At 42.2% G+C, this 20,448-nt stretch overlaps 1 protein-coding gene across 1 annotated transcript in view; it reads right to left on the bottom strand.

Moving 5' to 3' along the window:
* The window catches only part of LOC100878944 (uncharacterized), a 126,574-nt gene that overhangs the window by 51,884 nt on the left and 54,242 nt on the right, over positions 1-20,448 (bottom strand). Inside the window, exon 3 of the mRNA XM_003708470.3 lies at positions 2,146-2,188. The gene's annotated coding sequence lies outside the window, so the exon portion shown is untranslated. The remainder of the gene's footprint in view (positions 1-2,145; positions 2,189-20,448) is intronic.

Raw genomic sequence — 20,448 nt, forward strand, 5'->3', positions numbered from 1 at the left:
CTAATCTTCTTAAAAGGCGTGATGTAATTTTCTTAAGAGACGCGATATAATGCGATAAAGGATGTGGCTAGTGTCTTGAGAACCGTGACCTGATTCGTTTCAGAATCTAGTCGAGTCGTAACTCGGATTCTCCGAGAATCGTAATTTTCCTTAAAATGTGACGTAGCTTTTCAAAAAGACGCGGTTAGTGCTCCAAAAGGCGTGACTAGTGTCCTAAGGGGCGTGTCTTAGATCTCGAGAGGCGTGGTTAGGTATTCCATGAACGTAAAATCTGACGAATAATTTTTCTTTCAATGACAAACGGTCATTGTGCGCCAATTACGAATATATCGGTTTCATCCTGCTGGTACAAATTAAGAAAGTTTTCCGCCATACGATTGTACAACCCGCAAAAACGATTTAAATTACTTTCAGCCGTGGAGACGTTTAAAAATTTTTCAGTTTTAATTACGAACCACTCGAGCATTCGAATAATTAAACTAGAAATCTCGGAATGCCGACGACTACCTAAGAGGTGGCAAGTCACCTCTTGAAATTTGCGTCACCTTTTCTTTTTTCTTATTATTCTTCCTGCGCTCTACGTTTCCAATTTCAAGTTTCGTCTCTAAATGGTCATTATCTGTCTTGAATAGAATTTTCACCCTCGCGATATCGATGTCGATTGAAACTCGAAGTAGAGCGGTCGCCGGACGAGGAATTTTCCTGCTATCGACACGAAACAAAGTGAACTTCTTTCTTGGACACGTGTACAGATCGTATCGAGGACTCTGAAAATATACGATTACTTGAAAGGATTCAAATCGAACAAATTATTTCGTGTTTGATCGAACGAGCATCAGCTTCTGCTTAAATTAGCGGAAATTAATTGCAAATACGCGGTATCGAAGACTTTGATTGGAACGTTCGCGTTGATCGTGATTATTTAATGTCGATCGTATTTCCGTACTGATTAATTAAAATTTACTAACGCACGGATACGATGGAATACCATTGTACGCGTTGTACAAAGGCAACCAGTTGTTTGTTCAGTGACAATGGAAAAGTTTCGTACACCGAGAACTTTACATCGAAAAACTTTACACCGGCTCTTGGTATTTTCCATCAAATTTTCTTCTTAATTGTTGTTAAGAACTACTTTCCAGCGCTGACTGATACAGTCAAAATAGCTGTAAGCGATACGACGATTCAATTTGTAAAATACTGCTCCGATTTAATATACCACGAAAACAACTTTACTTCTTTTAAATTTATTATTTATTTAGTTAATTAGCCCAAGTTCTCTTTGACTTCAAAAAAATTTTAAATCGTTTACTTTACTTTACATAGGTTCAAAGACCTCGGAAATTCGTTTCGTACGTAAGTTCAAAGAGTCTCGGATATAAATTAATTGTTCCTATTTCGGCTATAATTCGTTTAAACGAGTGACAGACGTGCCAAGTGTCTAAATGATCGTTCATTCGTGAAATCTCTAGCAAACGTGTTGCTACGTCAAGTTTAAGAGCAATTATCCTAATTATCGTAATTAGAGACGCAGCAAAGAGAATCTTAAGATCAAGGAAACTTAAGATCATGCTTGACAAAGAAACGTTACCTTCTCTAATTCGATTCTAACTACGTATTATCTTCTCTTAAGTTTACAATTAGAGTAACGATACAAATGGCTATATTGCCATCTTCGAACGGACTAATGGTAAAGATATGCGATACAGCTTTAAGAATAATAACAGAATGTTACATTTTGCTTGAACATATTTTTACATGTAGCCTCCAGCATAGAAATACGAAGAAAATTTGAAATTCCCTTCAACCGAATAACAGCAATATTTTCTTACAAAATGTTGTTTGTTTTCTTCGACTTGTTTAACAAAATGCTTGACAGATCTTCGAAGAAAAATATTTGTCCGTAGAATGGGTTCAAGCCCGATTTTCGTCGGGACCGATTCAATTACGTAAACCAATTATAGCGCGAAGATATCCGTCGAACAATGCAAGAAGGAGGACAAAGAGACAAACAAGAATAGCAAGAAGACCCAGCGAAACAAAGGGCAAAGAAGAGAAAAAAAGATGGTGTACGACTAGAGTAAGCCGTAATACAAATTCCAGGACAGTTCGTTAGAGACAAGAAAAGAGAGCGTGTGTTCGTACCTTGAGAGCGGGCCACGCTTCGTTACTCATCCGTCGAGAGGACCTGAAACAAAAACGGCAACGGATGCAATTAGAAGCGAAGATCCGTGTCGGTGCCGAGGCGCGTTACACGCGCGTACACTGACGAGCGTAGATGTTAACGACCGATAAACAGATACTATCACTCGATCAACGCGAAATCTAATAAATATTTATTCTGGCTATAGTAGCACGATGCCATTAACGACAAGTCGTGACGTCGCTTTGTACATCTTGAGACCGCAAGGGGCAAACAGAAGACGTAGCTTCTACTGGATAAATTTTGATTCACGAGGTTCACGGTGCAACCTGTCACGATTAAAGAGATTGCCCAGATGCTTGTCTCTGACGCGCTTTTACCGAGAGAAAACATCTATGCTCGTCGCTGTACGAGTTCGAATAAGAGCCGAGAGACGAACAAACAACGAAGAAGAGATAAAGAAGGACGAGAGAGGACCAGTTCCGCTACCTCAAGTCGGATTTCCTATTGAATTTAGCCGGGCTCACGAGAGATCCGTAATATTATATCGCGGTCTACCCTCATTTGCGCACCCCCGAGGAATCCATTTCCGACTTTTCTTCGGTCTCCGTCCGTGCCGCCATGCCGCCGCTTTGGGGTTCGTCTTCCCCGTCCTCTTCTGCCCCGATAGAACCTCGTTTGTCATCGCTTGTTGTGCACCGTCGTTTTCCTATTCGCAAATCATTTGTATTGATGTCGAATTTCATATCGCGTACGTCCTTCAACCCGTTTCGTTTCGTTGCCGCGATATTGTCCCATGACAATTTTCCAATGTTTTAATATCGCGAACGTGGTCGTCCGGCGGAAAATAACATCGAAGATAGATAGAATCGGTAGGATTCGACTCGACGCGATAATATATCGATCCCGCGAACGGCTAATTAGATAAAGTAATTTAGGAGATTACTTTGAAACAACCTCGATAAAATTCGCTTTAGATGGAATGACTATGATTAAAGGAAGTTGAGAATAGAATGGGTAATCCACGGTCGAGAAGGCTGATTTATACGTAGCCATTTTTCAATTGGAACGTTATCTGTATACCCTGCGTCAGCGTCTTGGAGGGAAAACCGTGCGAGACAAAAGTTGATCCTCGAGTGCCACGCGCCAAGTAGACTGATGCATCCTCGTGGTTGAGTAATGCTCTCTCTTTCTCGGCTGAAGTTCATAAATAAATGTATAGCCCAGAGAATTCCCGGCAAATACAGCGACCTCGCTGGCTGCGCTGGTTTCTCGAGAGCTTTGGATCGGAAATGAACGGTAACGACCGAAAGATGGAGCGGCTTTGTATTTTTGAAGCGAACCGCGGTACGAATTATTCATACGTTGTGCGCTTCGAGCTTCTTTGGCAAACGAGAATTAAAAAAGAAACGCGGTTTCGCGTTTCGAATTATCTTCCTTCTCATCGTGTGGGTCCAAACTGTTTTGTTACCTCGACACGCTGCAAACGTAATTTAATACACGACCTACAACCTAACTAGTTTGCGGATAAATACTAGTTTCCTCTGATTCCTCTTCTTTTTCGTCGTTCTTTAACCAACTTGTTTAATAAAAACCAAAACAACGTTGATACTTTCGTTTATACTTTCTTTGCAAACTTTCGCTTGAATAGGCATCGCTGTTTCTTACGTGACATACTTTCCACCCTTTATTTGCTACGGGGACTTAGAAATTGTTTGCTCTATCGCAAGGTGCTCTGTCAGGCTTCTGTGTATTCGCACAGATACCTTCTTCTTTGTCATCTGGACTTGGAAAAAGTTCTCTAAGTTATTACAGATACTTATAGGATCTCATTTTTGGGGCATTACTGTATTTAACAATATAATTCGTAATTAGCCAAATAAGGTCGTTCCCACCGAAAGAAATGGATTCTTAGCGAAAAACATAATTCAGCCAAAGTATTATAGAGCAAACACGGAGCAGCTTATGCGCTTGAATAGCCTTATCCCGGTTTACATCGGGTATTCAGCTGCGTTCGAAAGGCAGGTTCGGGTGAAAAAAAGGTGTCTCCGGTGGTTGTAAGCAAGGCGATACATTTGGTGGCGTGACAACGAATCGAGCGTACGATTCGTCGGGAAGTCTCCGATCGAACTGGTTTTACTCGCGTTCCCACTCGGGGGTAATCGTGAATGCATGTCGACTGCGAGCTACTCTTCGCTTGGAAACGTTTTCCATCGGTCGTCGAGTGGAAGCGACGATAGAGAGCAACCCTCGCCACCTCTCCTGTCCTCTTGTCCCAACGCTCCTACTCGCCGAATGATTTACGCGATCCGAGCTTTATCGCGGGTTTACGGTGCGTGCGTTCGAGCGTGTTTCTTTTTTCCCTCTGTCTCTCTTTCTTTTTTTTGTTCAACTTCCTACTACACCGACCGGAATTTTCTTCCTTCTTTTTTCGCGTTCGTCACCACCACCACCACCTCCTCCTCCTACGCTTCTAATTAACAATGTCCCCACGCGTCGCTGGTTCTGCGGTCGTGGCGGCGAAAATAAAAAGAAAGGGATTCACCGCACCAGCTAGAAGCTTTTAATGAAGCCAGTCGCGACGTACGGCTGCATCCAATTGGGACCAACTGGTGCGTCCATGCGAGACGCGCCCACTCTTCTTCTTTCTTTTATTCACGACTCTTCTATCGTTGTCTATTCGACCATCTAAGCTACCTTTTTACCTTTTGTCGATCGTCTCGTCTTATTTTCGAGAGAACGTTCGACAATACCGTATCTACGAATCACACGGTGATCCTTCGCTTAAACATCGAGGACGAATTCTTCCTGCTGGAAAATGATCACTGGATGGATGATACTTACTATTGTCTCTAAACGATCCAATCCCACAAATCCCATAGGAGAACTCTGGAATTAATGGACAAATGCGAGTCGAGTCGACTATCGTTTTAAGCATGTGTTGACCTAACAATGGGAATGAGGGATACTCGAGAAAGGGAAGCATTTTTAAAAGCGGTTGTGGTAGCCGGGCTCACAAAGAACACGACGACCCCGGCTAACACACGTCGATCGAAGAGACAAAAGGCAAAAAGCGAGCAAGCAAGCAAGCAGGCCAGCATCGTTCGTTGACTCGAAACGAGGCTGTGAATCTCAGCCGCTTTTGGCTCGCAATTATTTTTTACTGGTGTACCGTAAATGGAGGTCGCGATCGAACGAGAAACGGCCAACGAATCGTCAGGGTGGCAGCAGGCTGGAAATCGGGGGTGGGTATGGAGAAGAAACAAAAGGATTCGCGAACGGTGCTCTTTATTTCCGGCTAGGGGGCCACGTTATTATCAGCAGACGAACGAATCTGAGGATCGACGCTGGTCGAATCGCCGCACACAGAGACGCGATATTACACCGAGAGAGAGAGGGAGAGAGAGCGTTACAGGGTGAGAAGAGAATTAGAGGGCGAAAAAAATGTAGAGAACAGGGGAGGACAAAGAGGAGTGAAACCAGAGCCGATTAACGTGTTCGTGACCGCGGTTTAAGTTTAAATCTCGACGCCACAAACCTTCCTTTTAATTGTCTCGCACGAATTTTTATGTATTTAGCTGTCTACTCTAATTTGCGCCAAGCTGGTGCTCTTCTTCCCTAACCGCTTAGCAGAAATTGATCCGGATGTAATATTCTGTTCGTTCCATAAATCACTTTGAGAACATCAACCTGCATACGTTCGAAAAATAGACCGACCTAAATAAATGATTAGGTAGAAACGTCTCGCCGGAATACGAAAATACGGACGAATAAATTTTCTATGCGAGGAATAATACCGAAAACTGTTTGAACACTTCCAGGCGTACATAATTTTCGTAAACGAGAACTTTCAACGACCCGGTTGTTTTTTTATCGTACACACAGTTACGATAAAAAGAAATCGCACTCGACCTCGAGCATATTTAATATCGGCGGCCAGCCTCTTCTCCCTTCGTCATAAATCGCATTTTTTTCTTTTTATTTTCTTCCAGCAATAACCGCGAAACTTTGTCGGCAACTTTAATGACCGAGTTAAATTTCGCGAATTTTTTCCTCTTCTCCCGTTCTGATAACTTTCCTTCTTCGTATTCCTATATTTTTTCCTTTCCAGTCTTTCCTCTTTTTCTCGTCCCAAATTCCCACGCGGTTCCGTAATAGAATTAACCATTCGTTCATTGCCGATATTTTACTCGTTTTTCGTCCGGAGGATTACGTTATAACGCTTTAAGCCGACCCATATCGATCCCGAAGTCCTGCCCTTCCGGCTCGCTCTCTTTCTCCCTTTTTCTCTTCCTCCGTTCCACGCTTTTCTCCGTTAAAGCAACTATGCAAATAACGCCGGTTATATGGGGAACAATTAAAAGAGGACCAGTCGTTTCAATAAAATCTGCGCATGCATTCGCATCCAAAGGATGCGTGCACACCGCGCACACATGCCATAAGGAAGCTTCTATTTCTTTTTCCTTTTTACTCTTCACTTTTATAACTTCATTTCCTGCTTATATTCTTCTCCCTTCGTGACCATCCTTCTCTTCTCTGACCTCGTTTTTACCGTTTCGCGTACTATTGCTTCCTACGTTTCGCCTTCTGGACCTCCTCTTTTTAGTTTTTGATTTCCTTCCATTCACTCCTGGTTCATTTGCTCCGACTTTTTACCTTTTATCTGTTCCTCCTTTTTTGTCATTCCCGCCACCGCTTCAGCGACGTTTCTTGTTTTTATTCGCCTCTTTATTATTCGACGCTTTCCGCTATAAATACATTGTGTTTTACATTTTCGATTCGATAACCGAATAAAGTTTCGTCTGAACTCATCGATATAACACGTAGCGACAATTCAATGGATTTCTAACGCATAGCGTTTCAATCCGTGGCGATAAAACGCGTAACAATACAACGTGCGACGATAGAACACGTTTCTATACAATACCTCGCTGGAGGTGCATTAAACATTGTTTCATTTTTACCACGATTTTCGATGCCTTTCATTCTTAATGTACTATTTGTAGTTGCGAATTATTCATAGAGTATTAATGAAATTCCCTATGCTTTATTCCGTCGGTTCACGAACGAGCGAACAATTAACGATCCACTTTAACCGAACGTGTAATTTACTTTCCAAAGAAAAGTACTAACTTTTTACTAAAGGAAAAACTTTACAATTTCGAAGAGAAAAAACGAAATAACTGGAAGGATTTCAATGTTCATTCGGCAAAGCTTAAAAACGTTTGCATGCACGTGTAAACATCCAAACAGTCTCTGTATTTCAGTTAAAAAGGTTAATTAAAATTAAATGCTAATTAAAGATGCCGACCCACGGATTTTTCCGTGGCTGGAGCGCTGGCAAACACTTGACGTGGTCGGAAAAATTACGAGAAAAGCCAGAGGCGGGCGAAAGCGACAGTTTTTCGTCGCAAGTTGCTTTTGGTCGCGGAATTTCTCCACGAATAACTGAAAACTTTGTTACACCATCGAAAATTTGCCTCCGAGATCGTGAAATACGGCGAGTCTAATGCAGAAATTTCATCCAGAAATTTTAACAATTTGCAAATTTTGTTTATCTCTCGCACTTTACGGAGTGGCCCAAAAACTCCTCTCTTTTTCCTCCGTTCTCCAACTTTCCTTCGCGACAAATGATATGCATGTATACATACTGTATATTTCATAAAAGTTTCATGGAATTTCTGGACGTTTAGAACATTTACATATTTTACTAAACAGCCGTATCTTCTAGATTTAACAAACTTCCGTGACATCTCGGTGTTAGATCGTTTCGAAATAATGAAATTTTCGAAGAATTTTAATTGGTACAATAGCGATTACTGAAAGGAACAAGACAATCAGCGCGTAACGAGTGCATTTCTCGAAAGAGATTTACGAAAGATCGTACTGTTGAGCTCTTCCTTATCACGATACTTGTCTTGCTTCTTTCAGCTGACCTCTCTTTTCAATTCGTTCATCTTTCAGTCGCGTCTCTTTTCAGACGCTCTTTCGTTCGTTGTCTCGCAGTAGTTAGTCGCGGCTATGGTCAGACATCGTGACGTCCCCGTCATAAAACTCGCTATTCATCCTCCGTGGCTCACCTTTCACCGTTTCCCACCTTTCTTTCGTCTTTTCTTCGCGAGAATTTTCTCGTCGAGCTTCTAACGGCGGACTTTCGTGATTCCAGCGAAAGAACACGCTGAAAATATCGAGGTCGGCGAGAATCGGATTCTCTAGAACGCGACGAGACGCGACGGGTCGGTTCTATTGTCTCGAAAACGGAGCCGCTGATCGAGCTGAACGAAACGAACGAACAAAAATCCTGATTAGTGACACGCCTCGAGCCAATCGACCATGAATATCAATCGGTTTAATTCCGTCGACGTAGCTTCTTTGGCTTACCAACCAGTTTCCTCGTGAAAGGATCCGAGAACGTTGAAAACGGTACTTGAGTTGAGAGTTTGTCAGCAGAATTTCTTGAAATCGTGCTTAAATCGCGGATCGATCAACTAATTGTTGTATGCTCGAACGATAGCGCCTGTTACCGTTCGTTTCGAGCAGTTCGCTAATTAACTTTACAACTTTCGCGTTACCTCTTTTGCGCCGCTATTTACCGAAATTTAACGAGTAACACAATTTTCTGGGAAAATAAATATTATCGACCGAGCGAATATCGAAGTACAACGAAACAATCGAAAGATGTTAATTGAATTTAGGTTGAAAAGTGAGCCAGTAAATCGTACAATGTTAAATCGGCAAGGAAAAAGCAATCCGTTCGAGACACGGTATTAAGTACCTTCTTCGCTACTCGAGCTACTTCCGCTCCAACAACTTACTTAATATTCAAGCAGCGTCAATTAAAAGCTGCTTCTCGTAATTCACCGTTAATCCGTCTGCTAGCATGTTTAATTATCGTTGAACTGAAAGGAGAACCGTGATCCTCCCCGAAAATATTGCGACGAAGGCAGAGGGTGTGGGAAGAATGTACGGAAGAAACACGATCTCTCTTAGAACGACTACTTTCTGACATTAATTAATTGTTTATTGCGTGAATTAATCACTCGTCGCGATGGGGTTCGTTGGGTAACACGGAAGCTCGAGACTTTTGGACTCCTAACGATCTTCCTTGGCAAATTCACCCGAGTAATTAAAAGGAGATTTCTTAACTAGAACGTGTAACCCATTTTTTACGTTTCGCAATTTTAAACCTCTGCATTATCGGATCATCGTTCTTTAACTTATGAAACTTTAAATATTAAACAAAAAGAGTTAATATTTCATTCACAATCACAATTATGACGTTCAATCTTATAAAGTCGTAATTAATCTCTGCAAAAGAAGTTCTTCCGCGCTTTATATTGGATTCGTGAATCTTAAAAATTCACCTTTTTCTCATTCCATAAATTAATTCGGTTTAAATTTATGCGACGGATAGTTAAAAATTTATTAAAGATGCAGTTATACGTATAACGCGAACGACGTACACGACAGGCTGGGTACGATTAAAAAATTTGTAACAAAAACGGTTATTTATGTACTGCATGGAGGCAGGTGCAGTAAATTAAAAACAACCTTAGCTCGCCTTATTCCCTCGTAACAATTTTATTTACGGAACGACGTTTGATCGCGTCGTTCAAATAACGCAACACGCTTTATTTAACGGCTTTATTTATTAACACAATGCGCGACCTAATTTTAAAGAATTTCATAGAAAAGCAAGATTAACAAGTACGTCACGAAAAATAAAATAAATCGGAACCTTTTGAAAGAAGCAGCTCTCGCACTCCTACGTCCGCGCAACTTTATTTATTATTTTACGAGTTGGATAGAAATATATGCTCGGAATTCTCTCGTTCCGAAACATTTGTGACAAAAAAGCAGCAGAATTCGTCAAGAACACCAGGAAAAATAATCGAGCAATCAGCCGAATGAAACTAAAACTGCCATTCGTTCGTGGCAAGTATGCAACGAATTCTATGCTCGCCCGCTGAATTTTCCAAGAGATTCTTCGCGAGAAAATGGCTATGTTGGATCGTTTCGAGAACAACGAAAATATCTCAGTTATTCCCAAAGTGCCTTAAACGGGCGATTCGCGAATATTCTAGTCCGTGTTAAAGCGGTATAACGCTGCAAATTAAGTATCTATCGTATATGACCCCTCTGACTTTGATCATATTATTCTACGACAGAATTTCGAACGTTATTTCATAATTTTAATTCTTCTGTTTTATAGCTTATCAGAATTAATAGACTCCCCGGTGCATACGTGTTCGAACTAAATCGAAAATATTGAAGTGTAGAGAGTTAACGCGTTAGGTCTGATTGAGAATGTAAACAGAAATAGGTACCTCCGAGCTTCACAGAAAACGCTCAAGCATCGTTGTTCCGCCGGTGAACAGGATAATTTTCAAACAGCCGCGAGGAATATTCGCTTGTCGAGGCACCCGCTTGACAGATCCAGACACTTTCTCTCGCGAGCAACGTGTCGTGAATCGAGAACACTTCACCGCATAAATTTATAGCCTCGACAACTTCAAAACACCTTTACTATATTCACCGTCCCTTCTTAAAGCTGTTCAGTACCAATCTCAGTTCGAGGTGGTACAATTACCTTCTCGGTTATTTCTAATTAAAAAATGAAGTACTCTTCTGATCGTTTATATAATATTTTTGAATATTATTCGGTACTTTGTTATTTTAAAAAAAGCCAACGGATGGTTTAACGTAGACTTGGACAAGTGAACAGAGAGGGGTGGCCGTTCCAAGGTGTCATTACCCCAGTATCGTACTAATATGGATACGTAGGTGTCCCTGGTCGGGTAACGAGTCGGAAAGTGGCGGGTTCAAGGGAGGAAAAACGGGGCGTCCGAGCTGAAAAATGTTGTGCGAAACAATCCTTTGGCGGGAGTCAACAATGGTTATTTACTTTGACGGTGGGTTACCGCTCACGTACACGCCAGGACGGACCGTTCTTTTTTCGTTACTTCGCCTAGTGGCCCATCAATCACCCGATAATGGCGGCCCCTTCGTTTTTATTCTGTCCGATCTGGGGGCTGACGCGAAACTCGCACACCTACGCTATTTCTAGTCGCTCCGCAGCCATGGGCGAAAATGATTTTTCACCGTCGAAAAACGCTTACTTACCGGTAATTATTATTACGTTAACAGGTGTAAGGAAACGCGTAGTAAGTTATTTTATTAATGGCAGTTTCGCTTTACCATGATAAACTATGCTGCTGCGTTTATAAATTCGTGTGCAAAAGCAAAATTATTATCGATTTTAACTACCTCGCGCTTAAAACGGAGTTCTGGTAAGTAGTCTTAATCATCGATTTAATCAAGTACTTTTCACAGCTGCCGGACAGGTAATCCTGCGTAGCACGTGCTTCTACTTTCTCGCTAATTCTTACTTAGCTAGAATTGCTCTGTAATGTTATTACGGAGTAAATGGAAATTGCTATTACGACTCTGAATGCATATTTACATGAAAATTATAGAACAACCATTTAAAACTGTTGAGGTATATTTTGGTGAAATAAAATTTAAAAATGCTCGATATAAGAGGTATCGATGATACGCTTTTCGTCTCGAAATGCAACGCCGATCGGAATGTTTCGTGCACAAGAAACAGTGTAAGGAAGAGCGAGAAAGAAACATAATACCAAGAAGAGACGGGAGTGTTCGTCGCTCGTTTCGAAAAGTAAATGGAAACCAAGAAAGAAAGCAGCTCCTTGAATAATGCAACACCCAAGGCGAATAAACAACCTCTAATAAAGCCACGGGTATCGTAGGCTTATTAACTGCCAGAGCACCGCTGCTACAATGTCTCCCAGGTGCAGGAGTTGTAATTCGGTTCGATGCTGGAATTTTAAGCGACAGTCGCAACTGATTACGCTTTCCGAGAACGCGTTTTGGCTATTCTTGAGCTCTGAGTCGCTCGGAATATTTGTATACAACGGAAGTATCGTTAGAAATTTTAAATTTCCCGAACCCTTGGAATATTGTCGTGAATTTCTCGCTCGCAAATACGCTACTAGACCTTCCGGTAACGGTTCCGAGAAATGCCAAATGCTGCGTTTCCTTTTCGACGGAAACGGAGGAGTACGCAAATATCGATCCAGTAAACTCGACAAAGCAGTCTTTGTTTACAGCTTGTTGACAAACAAAGAAACGGAAAACTAATTTCGCCATACTCTAGAATATTTATGAAGTTGTGCAAACAAAGGCATTACATATATGTACGCGTTGTAAACAGAAACGAGCTAGGCCAGTGCAGCATTCGAAAACACGCTATAACGTTACGAAATGTAAAAGGTAGAAAATAAACTGTTTAATATCATACCATTATACTGGAAGACAAATAACTTGTCATACGAACGACATGTACACACGTACAAAAGTGCAGCGTTCTTGCTTGCTGATATGATCGTTTTGTAATAATTGCTGATCCCGATATCTGACGATTAAAGTGCAGGTATGTGCACAAAATAATCTCTCGGAGATAATTTTTCTGGTGCATATTCCTGCCGTAAATGCGTGAACATTCATAGTTGACTAACAACGTTTTTGTTTTTCGATTACCTTTTGTATTTAAAAAAAATAGAACTACTGTTTTCTGTTCGCACGACTAGAAATTTGGAAAAAAAGCAACGAGAGTGTTCAACATTCGTGTATACGTGCGAGTGTTTCAATGCTCTCATAAGCTTTCGACGCGGCCAAAGTATTAACATGCGACGAGGGAAATAAACGCGAAATTTTCAAGCGACCCGTAAAACGTCCCCGTATCTACAAATTGCGACAAACAATTCTTTCTGTAAATATAAGCACTCGCTGCAAACGCGAATTTTGTCTGTGGTCACGATGGGGAAAAATTGGGAAATCGTAACAGAGGATCGAAATTTGAACGCGCGAGTCATTCTTAACAATAAAAATACTGTAAAAGAATATTTATTAAATGTCTATTTAATCCTTTGTTGCTAAGCAACGGTCAATTTAAAAGTTAATAAACTATTGGCACAGCTCGATGACATCAAAGTATAATAAAATGGCAATGAAGGTACGTCAAATTGAAAGTTCGAGTTAAATGGAAAAACCGTTTGCCGTTTTAAATATAAAACGCGAAATGTTAAGGAAAAACGCGAACGACGAACAATCGACGACAGCAGGAGATTAACTAATCTCGTTACGGTCAATATACATTCAACAAATGGATTCCTCCTTCCTCTGGTAAATTGCTTTTTGAAGAGTTTCTAGCTCGAAAAGGTATTTCTCGTTCTTCAGCCACGAATGTATCGTCTGCAGCTAATTTTGATAGCGCACTGGCGATAATTAAGCCGACGCGTCGAGACGCGGGGCGGCGCGACGCGACACGAAACAGCTCTGGAGAGTCAGTCGACTATTTTTGAACGAGTCTGCCGTGACAACCGAGCCAGGAAAACGCGACGGAATTAACTGGAAAGGCAAACGCGATTATAAAGAAATTACCGAGCCAGCTTTACCTTTTTCTTTCACCTTTACCGTTCTTCTTGTTTTTATTTTTTTGCTCCTCTAATGCTTCAGACGCCGTATCTAGCTTGATGAACGCTAAATTTCAGTGAATTTCGTGCGAGAAAAATGAAAATAACAGACTATGATGAAAAGGATCAGTTTTAAGAATTGAAAAAAATTATAATTCACTAGTCATGTCGGAGATCTTGGTAATTTTTTACGTTAAAGATTACAGATCGAACAGAAAATACTGTAATACCTAACGATAAGAAGCTAATTGCAAGGGTTACGACAGTTACGCGACAAGTAGTACGAACAAACGATTGCTCAGCCGGACAGCAGTTTGCACGAACGGACACACTGACCGATTCCAGCATGACATCGATACCATGGACAGAGAATTTAACTACAGTTCCGCTTCAAAAAAAGTATTGAATCAATATACAGTAAAAATTATCCTAACGATCAGAAGTAAAATAGAGAGAAAATCATTCCTGCAGAAGTAATGTTGGTTCAGTAAAGGTATTATTAAAATGTAAAAGTATTGCCAGAATTAAGAGAAAAGAGAGGCGATAACAAGGATGTGTCTGAACCGTTCTCCATTCGTTATTCGAGGATGAAAAAAAATACTTTCATCGTAGTTCCCTAAAATAATCTGGGTAAAAAGCGAGGTTCGACCGGCGGTGCTTTCGCCTCGACAGTCACACGACTCGACGGCGTGTTACACAGGAAGAAGCACAAAAGAATTCGCGTAAAAACGGCGTTAGCAACGGAATTGGAGCGTCAGCGTTCGGACGGCCATAATAAAGGCGAGATCAGGGAGAGGAACGAGCAGATAGAGGAGCAAGAGGAATTCGCAAGTACACGCGAACGGATAAAGGAAAGCCAGCAGCCATGGACTACGGCCACGGGTTTGACAGTCGACCCGTGAAACCTGCGATATGCACACCGTATTACCGGTATCCTTGTGTGTTGGCGGGACTTCAACAAATCCTGACACCGAACGCATCGGAACTCTGCTCGTAATCCGCTGTACCCACACACACCCGAACGCGCACATCCACACGCCGAGTGGACACGAGGTAGGTGCGCAGCCATGGACCAGATACATTGCAGCTTTACGACCAGGACGGTGGCCTACCTCTCCTGGACCCAGGTTTCTCCCTTTCTCGAAGGCTAGCCGTGCCGCTTTCACGGAATTACGAGCCATCTTGCAGGAATTAATTCTCTTTGGAGCCGGACCCGCGACTCGTAATCCAACGAATTCGTTTTAATCGCTTGACTCGTTTGACCCTGATAAAGGATAGAGCGCGCCAGTGTTCCGCTAAATGGTTAAACCGTGAAATTTTCACGAGAAAACGGTGACCAGGGACTGTTAAATTTCCGGAACTCCTTGCACCTTGGTATTGCCGGTTATAAAGAACGATGACGTAACTGCGAAATTGCAAACCGTGACTCGAACGCGGCTATATCTAATTCCTACAACGTACGGTAGACCTTCGATGTCTTCTTGCTGTATAATTCCCGAGTACTTTTTGCTCCGAATAAAATTCAGGAAAGAAAACAATTTAATGAATCCATTTCTTTCCGTTTCCATCTCTTTACCATCTACCTCGATCAACATACCACAATTGAACTTTCCATTTAACGGATTACCTTGAAAAAACTTCAATTAGTTTTTACACACGGACCACTTCTTTTAACGTACATCGGCCCTTCTCTTCGGCGTTCCGGATCAAATAAAACGTGAACCCATCATGCACTCGTGTAACTTTGAAGCACGCCAACCGCTACTCGAAAGTAGTAGTCACTTTGGATGAACTTGTTCGATGTCGTAGCGACTCCTGTAACGTGCTCCTAAAGTGACTATAATTTTCAAAACTTTCATCGCTCACCGCGCACGAGATAGTCCGAAATAACTTCTATTTCAGACTGTATCGTGCATCGGCTTCCGTTGCAGTAGTGCACGCGTTAAGGCTCGGTCTTGTATCGACGAGATACAACTGTGCCATTAAATTGACTATGATCCTGAAAACCGTCAGAGTGGCGGACAACTTTAAAATCGAGAAGCCAGTTATAGGGAGTTGAGAATCTCCGCGCACGAACGTCCAACGTATAGCCCAGATAACAGCTGTCGATCGGTTCGATAAAACACTACGAATTATCGTTGGCCAGCGATACAGAGTCGGGAAAAGGGATAGAAAACAACGCGAAAGTTTCATTGGCGATTCCGGTTTCGCGTCACGTAGCGTTATCCCCTCGTAAAGTTCCACACGTTCTGTTCCAGGGAGGATTTAAATCGGCCACCGAACGGAACATATCGACGAAATTACGAGAGTCCGACGCGTTGCCAGCGGCGAACCAAAGACACGACGAACCCTACGGCTACCGAGTATCTAACAGATTTACGGGGTGCAACGCGGCGGGTTATGAAACTTCGAAACTGGATAGAATTGACTGGTAACTTAATTGGCGACCGTCCTTGCCTCCCGTCGCGGTTCGAAGCATACTGTAACGAAACCGCTGATCGCGGATCGACCCTTACGGAAATTCGCCTGAAAACCTGTCTACCGTGGAACGTTGAAAAGCTACAGGACAGAAAATAGCCCCGAAAGGGTTTTCGATTTCGAAACACGCGTTCAATGTCCACCGACTTTTACCTCTTTGCGGTTTTCTGTGACGAACACCCTGCGTTGACCCATAACCGACGCACGCGACCACCGTATTGCTGTATTTACGATATTGCGTTCTACGTGTAAATAAATCTAAACATGGAAAATAATGTATGAAACTATCGACTGAATTGCGGACAGGCTTCTCGTTCGAAACAACTAGATCGGAGGTTTATAAAATTCATTTGTGAATCGCTTAATTTAATTTTCAATGGAATTTTTAAATTTTCGATTATAAAAAAAAACAGTGGAATTTTTCAATTTTGGAACGTTGACATTTCGTTTTTGTCTGACAAAAATACAGGCTATTCGTTTAATTTATATGCATGAAAGCTTATGTCAATAGTAGGATAGAATGACTGTAAACGAAAGGTAGAACGCATGAAACGAATTCAAAAGCCAAAGGAGGATTGAAACCGATCGATTTACAGGAAGGTAGAAAAACGGAACATTAATGAAATTAATACCAGCGTAGGGATGGAAATGAAAATTTATGGATTCTAATATCGGCGAGTGCATCACCGAGAGTGGAGGAAGATTAAAAGGTTCGGTGGAAAACGCGACTACTAATTCGAAACGAAGCTTAACGTGAGAGGGCCGTTTAGTTGCACGCGAGCGCGCTATGCTCGCGTGTTTCAAAGCTACTCTGCTCGCGTTACAACTCTCGGTTAATAACCTGCCACAATATGTACTCTGGTCAACGATTCGGGAAGTGAATTTCGCTAACCAGGTCGCCAGGATACGGTGCGAAAATAAACTAATTACTCTTTCACGATTGCCTGACTCTGGGAAATTTCAAAATGTCGCTGTTTTCTCCTTCCACCCGCTGCATTGAAATTTCAAATGCATTTTGTTAACTATCAACGAATGTTTTAGCACGGCAAAAGCGGTTTAAACTTACCAGTTTTCGGCTAAAGTTGTATTTTTGTCCAATTATTCGACTATATTAAAATTCGTGCTTCCGATCATCGGTGGTTCGTACTGCACGCGAAGCACTAACGATAAGAAATAGCCTTAATCACTGGAAAGCTAATCCCATATCAAAATGTTGAGTCGGTTAACTCGATTGACAAACAACTTTTCGCTCCTCCCTCTCGTAGCTCCGAGTCATTCAGTCGCATTAAACATGAAGCGGAGTCACAAAATACACATTTATCAGAGCCCTAACAAATTCAGTTTGCTCGACGTTCGGCGAAGGTAAACGTGGATTTCGATCGACGCGCCTCGAGCAGGCAAACTTCCGGCCGAAATTAATCAAACCGGTACACACGAATAAACGCGGGACCGAAGAAGCAAAAACGATGCTCGATATTCGAGAAAAAAAGTAGCCGCCGTTGTCGAAATGTATGTAATGAACGAGCAAATACGGACCGGTCGCTGTAGCGTCGAGCAAACGTTGTTTCGCGAGGGAAAAAACGTTTGTAGCTGTTTTGCGCGAAGAAAAGTATCTAGCCATTGAAAGCCGCTACGAGAAACCGTCCGTGCTGTCGTTGCTGATAAATTTTCTTGTTGCAAAATTTCCTCGAGGCGGTGCAACCTTCTCTGACTCGTCTTTTTTCGGAACATTTTCACTTTATACCTTAGAACTGACGAGCAAACGGGTATGTAACCGTGGCAGGCTGGCAGAAAAGTTACATCTCGTAAGAGAAACAGACTCTCGGTTTCTTCCGACCGTGTTTATGGCAAAATAAAAACGGATGGAGCAACGTCGCGGTTAAATTAAAACGAATTTCGAAATAATGCGATCCTTTTTGCGAGTAACTCTGACGAATTCCTGACTGCCTGCAGCGAGACTTCTCTCTTCGCGTTTTTTTAACAGCATTTTAAAGTACTTTTCGTTGTAGGTCTTCTTCTTGGTAAGAGATATACGGCACTGCCCGACGCTTTCAACGCGATTCATCAAATTTCTTTGGTAAATCGCTGCTCTCGCGTTTAATGCACGGAAATTGCATCTGTCAGCGTTAACCAGTCGCTACTGCGAGTAAATAAATGAAAATTTAAATGTTACATCTACGTGCTTTGCGTTTAACGGTGTCGATATGGGAAAATTCCTCGTAAAACGCTCGTTGCGAGCAGTAAATTTATAGCAATTACGCGCACGCTTTGATAAATAGATTTTTATCAAATTTAGAGTCTGACGCGTCCAATGACACGTATCGAACGATTTCTTTGTCCTTCGTTTGATGGACGATTTCAATTTTACACCGTTTCGGAACAAATATCGTACTCGAAAAGCATAGCTAATTTTTGTTGACGCACCGTTGTATATTAATTTCGTTGAACTTTTTGCGAAATAGCAACGTTTCCATGGTTATAAAATTAATCAACAAACACCTAGTACATCGGAAGTAACGTGGCCAAGTTGACCCGGTAGTGGCAAAGGGCCAACGATAAGAGCCGTTGCCTATCGGCCGTAACAGTCTCCTTTTGTATTAATGACGCTGTTCCAACTGTAATGGACGCCTTCGCCCTCCGGGTTATTAAATCCCGCGATATAAATTAGTTAATATTTTTCACGCGCCGTCGCTTACTCCTTTCCTCGCCTAGGGAAATGGATTTTCCTCCCTGAACTTAAATGCGCTGCTCTGAAACTCCTCGCGATTTTTCTAATAAAGAGCTATCGGTGTTGAGAAAGTTGATCGACGACCGTCGATTGGCGCACGATGAACGAGGGAACGTGTTTTGAATTTTAACTTGGATGAAAGATGAGCCTATTCATAACGTCAAATTTCCGCAGAATTTTAAAATTCAAGTATTTTACGCGAACTTTTTAAAAGCTCATCGTGTAACTTCGACTTAAATTCGATATCGTGTCGTGCAAAATTGTTCGGCTCGAGAATGAAGTTTTTCTCGTGCGGAGAAAGCGTTATCGGAACGAACCATTTATCGGATCAAAGATAAAACGTGTAGAGATATTTGTGAGGTATCAATTACGTGTGGAACACGCGCATAGGTAGCTCGCATGATCGTACGACCTACATGCGTAAACGCGTAACACGTAATAACCGTATCGTTGATGCATCCTGCTTACGTCAACCTGTTCGTGGCAGGTAGCCGACGATAAGGGTTCTCTTCCCACACGATATCAACCCTGTTATCAACCGTACAAGCTTCGTCTCGTGTAATGATAACGTTCGATGCATAATAGGTATTTTCGATATCGTTCGGGAAAATGATTTCCCAATATATTTCCAGGGAAATTGCTTTGTAATTTCCTTGCTGCACACGCGAAGCGTCTACGTGCCAGGTCATAGAGCTTACGTTATCCAGCTTCCCTTAACGACCGTTTTATTGAACCATGCGATCGACCAATGTGGCCAGTGAATGCTTCACCCTCTCAACATTCGCATCAGATCATAATGGCGTAACTCCGCTTCCAGTTTGTCGAGGTTAAATCGCAATAAAGGTTTACGCAATTGTTGAACAAATTGATCGCGTAAACGCAAATAGCAGTTTTGTATTATGTCGATATCTCCGTCATAACTTCTTCGCAGTTGTTCGCAAGTTGCCAACGTTAAATTCGCGGAGTATAAATGTTTGCTACAGAGGACACGTTGCTTGAAAAAGTATACACTCTGCATGTTAATTCGGTGGAAGTACGTAGCACTAGACAATGGTTAGAAATAAAAGTCTAGGAAGCGGAAAAATCACGTGGCGCGGTCAAGGGTTGAGAGAACGCTGTCTAGGAAAAAGCGTTATTGTTCGCGCGAGAATTACAGACCGATTCTCTCTCTTTTTGGGCGTCGACGTCCCTTCGCGACCCACCGTCGCATTGTGCCGTCGTAGATTGGAAGGAAATCCAAGCGGAGGAGGCGTCGTTTGTCGAAAATCAGACGAGACCTCGGTTTTTCTCGCGCATTCGTTGGAATTTCCGCTTGGCCGCTGCGTTTCTTCCGCCAGCGCTTTATTTCGTCGCGACAGACGCGACGTCCCGCTTAAAAGTCCCTTCGTACACGCTTCGTTGAACGACGAGACGAGCCGCGACGACAGAACGACGGTTATGAAAATTTTCACCCCTCCGAAATCTGCTCTTCGCCGTTTGTCTTCCGAATCTGTCAACGGAACGCGTTACACGAATTAGCGAACTACGTTTATCGGGTCAATTTGTTATAATCGACTTTGTTCGATCGTCGATCGAAATACGTCGTGTTGGATGGCAAGATTAGC

The sequence above is a fragment of the Megachile rotundata genome, chromosome 3 (assembly GCF_050947335.1).
Source record: "Megachile rotundata isolate GNS110a chromosome 3, iyMegRotu1, whole genome shotgun sequence".
Lineage (NCBI taxonomy): Eukaryota > Metazoa > Arthropoda > Insecta > Hymenoptera > Megachilidae > Megachile > Megachile rotundata.